This window comes from Tamandua tetradactyla, chromosome 21 (genome assembly GCF_023851605.1).
Source record: "Tamandua tetradactyla isolate mTamTet1 chromosome 21, mTamTet1.pri, whole genome shotgun sequence".
Classification (NCBI taxonomy): domain Eukaryota; kingdom Metazoa; phylum Chordata; class Mammalia; order Pilosa; family Myrmecophagidae; genus Tamandua; species Tamandua tetradactyla.
In genome coordinates this window covers 48645568-48657777 of record NC_135347.1, presented here as the reverse complement: position 1 = coordinate 48657777, position 12210 = coordinate 48645568, and the positions used below count along the sequence as shown (strand labels likewise).

Here is a 12210-nt window from a genome sequence, read left to right as displayed (position 1 = left end):
GATATAAGAAGTGGAGCCCTGCTCTATTTTAAGGATGGAATATGTTCTGTATAAAAATCTGAAATACTTTTATCCTTTCCTGTCTGGAGAAGTTTGAAATCTCCAGTAAAACTCCAAGGTCTTTCTGCTTTCAGTGTTTATTATGAAGACAAACAAGAGCAAACTCCACTGAGAGAAAATTATTCATATCAGTGTAAGGAGGCTCTGCAAAGAAGCTTCTCTTTGCTCACTAACCATTAACCCCTTCTATCACAGTAAACCACAAAGTACACTCTGTAACTAGAAGTCTGCCTTTTCTGCATTCCTGCTGCCATTACTTTAAATATTTTCATCTATAAAATGATAGGTTAATTTGATTTATTCCTTCTGATTTGATAATTATTAAGCTTCAGAAACTCAGACATTGAAATTGCTAGATCTTTAAAACTTAAAGATGCTCACTCATTCATTTAGTTTTCCCCACTATTCCATGATCGAAAAAGTTAATGGGAGAAGAGAGGGAGGAGAATAAACCTGATCTGAAGTTCTGTAAGCAAGGTGGGCATTACTGATCAGCAATAGAAGAATCCTCAAAGAAAAGGTGAGTTTGGCAGGATGGGCTAAAAATAGACCACAGAGCAGTAGTACCATTTAGTGGAAAGAGAAAGAGGAACAAAAAGTGGGTACAAATCATAGTTCAGTAACTTGTAGTAGACTGTCAAATTATTTACCTATAGGGGTTTTTGTTTCCCCATTTGCAGAATGAAACTATTTTAACTTTCAGGGATGCAATGAGGATGAAAATAATAAAATATTTTGAAGATACCAGTACATCCTATTATATCCTTAATACAACTGTAGGAGGTAAGTACTGTCATCGTTATTTGTGCTTTACACATGAGGACAAATGAAGAGACTTGACCCAGGAGATTGGGAGCCTTTCCTGAGATGGCACAGGAGGGGACTGGCACGGCTGGGCAGGAACTCCAGCACCTGCCTCCTGCTGGGCTCCTGCCCCGCCTCTCCTCGCTATAACCTTGTGCTCAGTAACACCTGATATGGCTCCTTCCAGGTTACAAAGCACCTTTAAGGCCATTCCTCCAGTTAATCCTCACAACCTCAATGTATAATTTAATATTCTAAGCCCAGAGCAGTTCTTTAAGAAGTCGGAGGTGGTTACCAGTCCTGGACTGCCTGCTTTACCTTCCTTTGCCAGCTCCAGTTCTCCTCAGTAATCAAGTCAGCTCCCATCTCCATTTATTCACGGTGTTTAACACTGTACTCAGGGCAACGCTTATGAAAGATCGCATGATAGGTAGCAATGCATCTTTATTTGGTGAGAAACCGCCATTTGGAGTCAAAAGCAGAAAAGCTAGCGATGTGTAGCTGTTGTATAGCACGTTTAACTGAGTAAGTGGGGGTGGGAGGAAGTCTCAAAAGGAAGGTGAGCCCACTGTGGGGTCTAGGGATTGACATTGGGAGACTCACCCCCTACTTTCAATGGCATGTTTAAGGATTCAGGACCAGAGCTCACCTTCCAGGGAGAAAGAACAGAATAACTTGCTAGAAAAAGACTTAATGACTTAACAGCCTGACCAAGGTAAGATATTTCAGCCAATCTGAATCTTATATGTTGAAATCTTTAGGATTTATTAAGTCTTTTCTAATATCTATATGGGGATTTTTGCTGCTGCTAAAATCCAATGTTTTTTGTTTTGTTTTGTGTGAAGATGTTGGCTAAGAAGCATCATACTTCTCCAGGAATTTTTCTTGATAGCCTGTGCAATTTGTAGCTGGTCAAAAAAATTTTCCAGATGAGATGCTCAAAGCAACAAACAGCAATCCCTGATACTGAAGTGTATCATTTTATTCATCTGGTTGATGTATTGTAATGATGCTATTCATTCATTCATCTCATTATGTTTATTGAGCCCTAAATGTGCTAGGCAGTATTCTATGCACTTAGTAGATCAGTAAACAAAACAAAGATTCTACCTTTGTGAAGCTCATATTTTATCAGGGGCAAAATAAAACAATATTAAAAAGTAAATTATAATATATGTTAGGAGGTGATAAGAAAACAGGTGAAGAGTTATCAGGACTGTCAGGGGTGAGAATTACAATTGGTCCTTACCAGACAGATGACATTTAAACAAGTACAATGAATATAAGGGAGTTAGCTCTGTAGATACCTGCGAGGAGAGCATTTTAGGCAAGGGAACATTTAGCACAATGGCCTTAAGGCAGGATTTTGTTTGATGAGCAAAGTGACCTCTGTGGCAGGGGTATAAAGAACAAGGCAAAGTAATAGGAGAAGGAAAGAGGGAATAATGGACAGCGAATTGTGTGGGGCCTGATCAACCATTGTGAGAACTCTTTTACTCGGAGTGAAAAAAGAACAATTACAGGAGTTTTAAGAGGGGGAGTAGAATAATCTGATTTTCATTTCCATAGGGTCCCTCTGACAGCTGTGGTGAGAATTCAGCAGAGGGGCAAGGAGACCCACCAGGAGGCTGCTGTATTAATCAGGGTGATTAATACAGCACCTGGACCAGGTGGGTCTGGTCCAGGTAGTGGCCTGGACCAGCACGGTAGGAGTAAAGGTGGAGAAAAGCGGTTGGAGGCTGGATGTGATCTGTAGGTGCAACCACTGAGGTTTTCAGACTGATAAGGGTTATTAAAGAAAGAGAATGTCAAGGATGGCTCCAAGATTTTTAGATTGAACAACTGGAAGAATAGAATTGCCGCTTACTAAGATAGGAAGATTTGGGGTGGAGGACATTTTTAAGAAAAAGCAGGAGTTTGATTTTGAACATATTAAGTTGAGATGACTATTAGATTTTTTTAAAGGATGAATATTTGGTAGACAATTATATATACAAATCTGGAGTTCAGAGCAGCTATCTGGGTGATCTCAGCATATGGGTAGTATACAGTCATTAGACTATATGAGACCACTGAGGCAGGGACTGTAGATGGACAAGAGGATTTCCCCTTACCACTATCTTTCAAGGCTATCTCTGAGCAAGGCTTGGGTATCCAATTTGCACTTAAAACCACATACCAGGCTGGTGCACTGGTGGCTCAGTGGCAGAGATCTTGCCTGCTGTGCTGGAGGCCCAGGATCGATTCCCAGAGCCTACCCATGCCCCCCTCAAAAAAAACCCACAAAAAAACACATACTAGATGTATGGGGGGAGATGGGGCAAGATTGCAGTGCAGTGAGGTATGGAAATTAATTAGTCCTCAAGGACAGCTAGTAAATAGCCAGGAACTGTCTGGAACAACTGTGTGCGGTATTTTAGTGGCTGAACACACATCATATACCAGTCTGGAACAGGTGGAACGGCTGAGATCCCATGTAGAACTGTAAATCTCCCAAGCCGTGTAGGCTGGCGCCCCTCCCCCACCATCATGGCAGGCTGTCTTGGAGGTGGTTCCCCAAGGTAAAAAGAAGCTCTCTCTACTAGGAACAAGGAAGGTAGTTCAACCAAGCTCCAACTGCAGAATTAATTAATAAATTCAGACTGCTGAATGCAAGTTCCAAATGCAGATAAATTTGGAGCAAGCACGGAAGGAACCAGGAGGTTTTGCCTCGGCAAAGCGGAGGAGGGGCTGACAGAAAACAGAAACAAAAACAAACAGAGCCTTTTGGACTTAGATAAGCTCAAAATACTGCAAAAGGCCTGGGCCCTGAGAAAAGGGGCACATAGAGCTGCATACCAACCACTGATCTTGATTGGCAAACCCAGGGGGCTGGGGTCCAGGTCTGAAAAAATTTTTTTTCTTTTGTTTCTTAACAGCCCATTGGATAGAACTGCAGGCATCCTCAGGCTTCAGCACTGCCCCAAGGAAGAGTGGAATTAAATTTATGTCTGAGAAACAAAGTAACTAGTCAGGTGAAAGAGATAATTCCCTAAAGGGCATATGGTAAAGTAGCATCTAATGGGAGTAAGGGAAAGTAGCTCAACCAAGCTCCAATTGCGGCTTTAATCCTGACAGAGAGGAGGTGGGGATGATGGAAAAAATAATAAAATGAAATAAAATAAAAAGGAATAAAGACAGAGCATTTTAGAATCAGACAAGCTCAGAATACTGGAAAGGGGCTAAACCCCAAGAAGGGAGGCATATGAAACCAAATACCTACCCACCTCTTGACTGGTGAAATTTTGTGCTAGGGACTGGCTTTGAAAAGGGATTTTTTTATTCTTCTATTTCTTTTTTTAAACTATTCTAAGTAGCTCAGCTCTGGCAGTTTCAATTGTCAGCAAGATCCAGGCAGATACAGAGTTAAGATAGGTCTGAGAGACAAAGTAACGAGTCAGGTGGGGAAGAAATTTCCTAAAGGGCATAACTTCCCCAAGAAAAGCCGTTGTGGGGCCCAGCCAAGTGGCAGTACTACTTCAGAGAATTCAGGCCCCAGGGGCTGGGAATCAAAAACAGCTTAAGCTTGCCTTCTACTTCAGCCTCTGTCTTTACCATGCCCCAGGCAGGCAGGTCCTGCTGAGAATTAAAGGCACCATATCACTTTACACTGGCGGGAAGCTGCAGACTGATAAGCATTGCCTGCTGGGCAGCATAAGAAAGGCACAAGGTCTAGAGGCTTCACAGAAAACTCTGACAACCTGTGGGTCTCACCCCCAGGGAAACTTGATACACTTTACCCCTTATTCCTGATACCTGGGCCCATGTGGTCTGGGAAAATATGACTGGGGTCAATCAGATCTGGGGAGACCCTCCTCAAGAAAAGGTTCCAGATAGGCAGACAAAGAACCAGAAAGATAAGAGCTGAAAGATTCTGATAAGTTAAATAGAAGCTATGCAAGAGATCTAGAAAAAGTTGAACTGAACACCAAAGAACAGTAGAGAACAAAACCAACCAACAAGAAAATCCTAAGTAAAAGAGTGAAAACAACCTCCAGAATAAACTAGTCAAGGAAATCAGATGCCAGGACACCAGCAAAAAATTAGAAGTCATACTCAGAAAACAAAGTTATGGCCCAGTCAAAGGAACAAAACAACATTGCAAACAAGATAGAGGAGTTGAAACAACTAATTAAGAATGTTTGTGCAGACATGGAAAATCTAGTCAAAAAGTTGAGGGAAAATATGGCAAAAAAAGTGGGAGGATATAAAGAAGACATTGGAAAAACAGAAAGAAGAACTCAAAGTTTGAAAAAACAAATGCCAGAATTTATGGGAATGAAAGGCAGGGTAGAAGAGATGAAAAACGCAATGAAGACTTACAACAGCAGATTTGAAGAAGCAGAAGAAAGGATTAGTGAGCTAGAGGACAGTGCTGAAATCTACACACAAAAGAACAGATAAGGAAAAGAATGGAAAAATATTAGCAGCATCTCAAGAGTATTGAATGACACATGATGCACATAAATATGTGTCAATTCTACCCAAACTGATTTTTAGATTCAACATGATACTGATTAAAATCCTAACAACTTACTTTGCAAAAATAGGAAAACCAATAACCAAATCTATTTGGAATGGCATAAATAGATAAAAATATCTTGAACAAAGGGAACGAAGTTGGAGGTCTCACACTACCTAAGTTTAAAGTACATTACAAAATTACAGTGACCAAAACAGCATAGTACTGGTATACAGATAGATATACTGACCAATGGAATCGACTTGAGTGTCCAGAAGTAGATACTTTCCTCTATAAACAATTGTTCTTTGATTAGGGTGTCAAGCCAACTCAACTGGGACAGAGCAGCTGCTTCAATAAATTGTATTTGGATAAATGGATATCCATATCCAAAATAATAAAAGAGGACCCCTATCTCACACCTTATACAAAAATTAACTCAAAATGGATCAAAGTCTTAAATATCAGAGTTAAGACCATAAGTTTTAGAAAAAAATATAAGAAAATATCTTAAAGATCTTGTATAAGAGGTGATTTCTAGACTTTACACCCAAAGCGCAGCAATGAAAGAATAGATAAATGGAATCTCCTCAAAATTGAACACTTTTGTGCATCAAAGGACTTTGTCACAAAATATAAAAGGCAGCCTAGCAATGGGTGACAATATCTGGAAATCACATATCAGATATGGGTTTAATATCCAGAATATATAAAGAGATCTTAACACGCAACCACAAAAAGACAAGCAAGCCAATTTCCTAATGGGCAAAAGACATGGACAGACATTTTTCCAGGGGCGGGTGTACTGTTTCCTACTTACTGACGGTAGGGAAGTAGAATGGTGCAGCCCATCTGGATGACAGCATGGTTGTTCCAGAGGAGGCTGGATATAGGATTGCTACATGATCTGCTATCCCATTATCATTTATGTACCTGGAAGAACTGAAAGCAGAGATATGAATGGACATTGCACACTGGTGTTTATGTCATCAGTATTCACAATTTGTAGTGGATGAAGGTGGTCTAAGGGTACATCGACTGATGAACGAAAGGGCACACTGTGGTATATACATACCATGAAATATTGAGTGGCTACAAGAAGCAATGAATTTGTGAAGCATGCAGTCAGTTAGAATGGACAGTATGTTGAGTGAAATAAACCGAAAAATGAAAAGACAAACACTATAACGCCTCACACATATGAACTAACTATAATGTGCAAATTTCTGAGAATTATATATGAGGGCTTAGGCTGTCAGGGAAAAGCTGTATCGTAAAGGTTCCTTGATTGCAAGCTGTATTAGCAGGTGCCGCAGTTCCTGGGTTCTAACTGTTATTTCTAAATTCTGAGATGCTGAGCTCTTTGTGTATAACCTGGTCAGTCCCTGGAACTCTGAATTTCTGTGTGACAACTGAGACTTAGAGCTATCGTTCTGCGGTGATGAAAGTTAGCATTACCCCATAAGGTAATTGTTTAAAAAGCTGAAAAGGAGATCAGAGTTCAATTAGAGATATGAATGAAGCAGATCTGGTTAGGAATAAGCTAAATCAGACTAAAAGGTAAAGGACGGTATTGACTGTGTTTTAAAACTTCAACTTTCATGTGAGACCAAAGGAAGACACGTTTATTTCATACAAAATTTATATCTAATTTACCTTATATGGTTAGTTTATTCAAACACCATAATTACATGGAATCTTGAATAGGGAGTGTGATCTTGTTGTTTTGTACAGGTTAGTGTGATGCCCCAATACATCCCAGAGTAATTTGGAGAGAGAATAAAACATATTTGCAAAGTCCCCTTGAGGGACTGGGGAAAAGTGTTGAAATATTGAACTTGCCCACCTGGGGAACTCCTGATGTTCTCACAAGCATTGGGGACTGCCAATTTTATAGGCCAAGCCCCTGATCTTGAGGTTTGCCCTTATGAAATTTATTCCTGCAAAGGAGAAGCTAAGCCTACTTATAATTATGCCTAAGGGTCACCCCAGAGAACTTCGCTTGTTGCTCAGATGTGGCCTCTCTTTCAAAGCCAACTCAAAGGTAAATTCAGTGTCCTGCCCACTACACTGGGTGTGACTCCAGGGGTGTAAATCTCCCTGACAACATGGGACAGGACTGTAGGGGATGAGCCTGGACCCAAAACATGGGATTGAGAAAGCCTTCTTGACCAAAAGGGGTAAAGAAATGAAACAAAATAAAGTTTCAGTGGATGAGAGATTTCAAATTGAGTTGAGAAGTCATCCTGGAGGTTATTCTCATGCATTATATAGATATCCGTCTTTAGTTTTTAGTATATTATAATAGCTAGAAGGAAGTACCTGAAATTATTTAAATGTATTACAGTAGCCTTGATTCTTGAAGATGATTGTATACCTATGTAGCTTTTTTTACAGTGTGACTGTGTGATTGTGAAAACCTTGTGGCTGACATTCCCTTTATCCAGTGTATGGACAGATGAGTAAAAAAATAAGGACAAAATAAATAAATAAATAACGAGGGGATAAAAGGCACAGGATGTTTGGGGTGTTCTCCATTTTTATTTTTCTTTATATATATATATATTTATTTGGAGTAATGAAAATGTTCAAAAATTGATTGTGGTGTTGAATGTACAACTACATGATGACACTGTGAACCATTCATTGTACATTTTGGATGATTATATGGTATGTGACTAGATCTCAGTAACATTGCATTTAAAAATCACATAGCACCCTAACTCATCTGTCAACCAATTTCAGCCAATTTCCTCCTCTGTCAGTTGGAAATACGCTCCCCCCAGCTGCCATGTGGCCATAGGTATGAACTGAGGAAGAGGTGTGGGTATATTGTTGATAAAAGACATGGATCTGAGCATTTTATTTGGGGACTTTCTGGTGTCCTGTTGCCATGCTTGCCCCATCTTGGATGTATCGTTTGTTTCAGGGCTTACTTATGAGTTTATAGGTCTGGCAGAACTCAGCTCAAGATGAGCTCAAGATTGATGAATGTGGATATATTCATCCAGATGACATACATTATCATATATGTATAGCCCATGGTCAGAGATCCATCTCTACCAGGGCCCAGGAGCATACCAGATCTTTCAAATGGTGTATAATTCTCTAGTTCAGATGGCACTGTCTTTCTTCAGAATCTTAGGCATCTTTCCTAATGTAGGGCAGCTTGCACCGCAATCTCCACATGCTGCAGAACCTTCTCCTGCTCTGGATCCCACACAAAGCCGACATCCTTTTGGGTTACTCAGTTAATGAGTTGAAGCTGTATTCCCTAGTATGAAATATGCTCCCTTCAGACTCTAAAGAATCCTAGCAAATATTGTGATTCTTTTCCAATGGTGGGAGATACAAAATAAAGTAATTTGTCTTTCACTTTGAAGAGGATATCCAGCTATTCCTTCAACCACTAGATCCCAAAAACTTCACTGATGTGGCAAACCTCTGAAGCTTTGTAGGATTTATCTCCCATCCTCTGCAGGGCATGTATTTTCCAAAGCCCAACAAACTTTCCACTTCCTGTTTATCTGTTCTTATTAGCATGATGCCAACAATATAATAAATTAGTTTAATTTTTTTCAGAATGTCCAGACAGTGCAGGTCCTTTCTGACTATATTTTGACAATGAATGGAAAAGTTAACAATGCTGGAACAGAACCGTAAGTGTGAATTCCTGTCCCTTTCTCATAAGAACAAACAGCTTCTAGTCTTCCGTCATGCTTGGGGTAGAAAAGAAAATGTTTTCCAGATCAGTGGACACATATCATGTGCCTAAGGCTGTGTTGATCTCCATCAAAGGTACCACAGCACAGCTATTAGGATTTCTATTTCATTGGGTTGACTGCCATTTTCCAAGATCCTTCTGGTTTTTGAAGGGTCCTTACTGATGCGTAAAATGGAGATAGGAAGGGACCATGCGCACTACATCCTTTAGGGTGGCACTAATTTATGCCATAAGGTTGCTGTATTGTTTTAGATTTATTATCTCAGTTGGGGTAGGGACAGACTTCAAAGATGCTTCTTTGCCTTCCCACAGAGCAAAGGACCAAAGTAGGGCTTTGGCCAACTACTAAGTATACCCACTTAGTTATACACTGGGACATGCAGGAAACAGCCAGCCATGTCCCTGGTCCTAGAAGATCCACTGTAAGCCAGATGTGTGCAGGATTTCATTTATGCCTCCCCAACCCATATGTTCCCATTCTAAGAGGAAAGATATGATTATCCCTTGAGTTCCTCATTATTAATGCCAACCTGAATCCTCTGTTCACATTTATTGAAATGCATGTGCATTCCCCTTTTCCCAGTAAATGAGTACTAGGTAAACTGTCAGTGTCCCTTCTGGGAAATACCTGAAACTGTTGAACTGTATCCCAGTAGTCTTGATTCTGGAAGTGATTGCATAACTGATTTCAAACTATACAGTTTGAAAGACCTTGGAAATGAGGTTGTTTTGAGTAGGGCAGGGGGCTGTGTAATAAGACAACCTTCTGCCAAACTGCAAGGGGTACCACAGACCAAAGAAAGACTCAGACAAGCCAAGCTTGGCAAGAATTATTATGGGCTTACATAGGTGTTTTGGTTTGCTAAAGCTGCTGGAATGCAATCACCAGAAATGGATTGGCTCTTACAATGGGGATTTATTAACCTTTAAATTACAGTTCTAATGCTGTGAAAATGTCCAATTAAGACAGCAACAGGACCTCAACTTCTCTGAAGAAAGGCTTCTGGCATCTGGGATACCTCTGTCATATGGGAAAGCACATGGCAGACACCTCGCCCTTCTCTCCTGGGTTTCCTTTGCTTTCAGCTTTTGGCTTCAGTGGCTTCCTCTCTCGGCTTCTGTGGGTGTGTCCTTGTCTCTCAACTTCTCGGGGGGGCTGTTTCTCTAAGCTCTCTGGGTTTTTGCTCTCTTTTATTCTCTCCTAAAGAACCCCAATGAAAGGATTAAGACCCACATGAATGAGCTAGGTTACATCTCAATAACCTAGCAAAAAGGTCTCAGCCACGACAGGTCTGCACCCACAGGAATGGAGTAAAAGAATATTATAAGCTAGAAATAAAAATCTAAAATTGTGGAATATCTTAAATCTGTTCTACAACTAATTTTTGTGATGTACTTTGAAATTTATTGCTTTTATGTATATATGTTATTTAAAGAGAAGGAGGAGTATAACAGAGAAGATAAGATTTAGCAAATGAATATGATTGCTGAACCATTTTGTTGATATTTCTGTTTGTCTCCAGTGTCTTGGAGCAGCTAAAAGAAAAAACAAAAAGTTATGGAACTGTAACCCATACCAAACTTTAAAATCTGTTGCATAATTACTTGTTAAAATGTACTTGGGGGTGCATGGGTGGTTCAGTGGTAGAATGCTCGCCTTCCATGTGGGAGACTAAGGTTTGACTCCTGGACCATGCACCCACCCCCAAAAAATGTACTTGGAAATTTATTGCTTTTTGTATATATGTTATTTTTCACAATAAAAAAAGATTAAAAAAAGAACATAATGGCTTCCAACCACCACATTCCACTCTCTGGATGCCCAAAACACATGTACTTTGCAGATGCAAAATACATTCATCTCATCACTGTATCACAAAAGGCTTAAATCATTTCAGTAACAATAAATAAGTACAAACTTTTACCAAAATCAATTACAGGTGGTCTGTCATAAGCAAAAATTCCTTCTGGCTGTGGACTTGTGAAACTTCAAACAAGTTATCTGCTCCTAATATACAAAGGAGAGATAGTGATAGAAAAAATTTTCCCATTTCCATAGGGAGAAAATGGAAGGAAAACAGGGGTCACCAAAAGCAGACAGTTCCAAAAACCTGTAGGGCATACTTCATTAGATTTCTAGGTCTGAAAGTCATCTATAGAATGACATTTTGTCCTCGGGGTTTGATAGAGTAGCAGCCCCACCCTTTCCAAGTGCTTGTGCAGTGGCCCTGCACTCTCCGAACACTGACGTGAGTGCCACAACTTCTCCAAGCACTGGGGAGATGGCCTTGACCCTCTTCAAGCATCAGGATGCCAGTCAAACTCTAGGACCCACCCTTCTCAAGCACTGCGGTGCTGGCCTTGGGGTGGTAACACTCTTACTGAACAACAGGGTGGAAGGCTGACCCTCTGCAAACTCTGGGACAAACTCACCCTCTACACATGCACAGATGGGTCTGCTTTCCTGGTTCAAGATGTCTTGGCTCCAGAATTTAGCTTCCGTGGTTCTGCCTTTGAAGCCATTTTTCCTTCTATCTGTCACTTTTCTGTCTCTTTTAGTTCAGATTGGCAGTGTTTCTGGTCATACAGATCTTGCTAAAACTTGTCAGCTTCATAGGCAGCACACAGGGTTTCCAACCATCAGACAACAGGACTTTCCACAGATCCTTTCTGTATAACTTGATCTCCAGTCCTAACTTGTACTGAAATGGCTGAGCAGTTCTATATTCAGTTAAATACTCACATGAAGCACTATTCTCTGGGGACTCCCTTCTGGAAGCTCAGAATTTTCCAAACCATCAATTTTTGGTTTCTTTGTACTCAAGAGTTCTGTTCTCAGCTTATCCCTTTCCTCTTGCATTTTACTATAAGCAACAAGGAGACACCAGGCCACATTTTGCACATTTAATTTGGAAATATCCAGCTAAATATTCAAGCTCATCACTTTCAAATTCCATCTGACCTTAGGATTTAGTTTTGCCAAATTCTCTGCCACTTTAAAACAAGGATCAAAAATTTTCCAGTTTGCAATGGCATTCATCATTTCTTTCTAAAGCCTCATTGGAAGTACATTTAGCATCCATATTTCTACCAACAGTCTCTTCAAAATATTCTAGGCCTT

General features: G+C 40.2%; 1 long non-coding RNA gene across 1 annotated transcript; it reads left to right on the top strand.

Annotated features, from left to right (window-relative positions):
- The first annotated feature begins 760 nt into the window (after positions 1-760).
- On the top strand, positions 761-9024 carry LOC143665407 (uncharacterized). Its single transcript, XR_013166941.1, has 3 exons — positions 761-843; positions 1494-1579; positions 8948-9024. It is a non-coding gene; the product is annotated as an uncharacterized LOC143665407 (long non-coding RNA).
- Positions 9025-12210: the final 3186 nt, after the last annotated feature.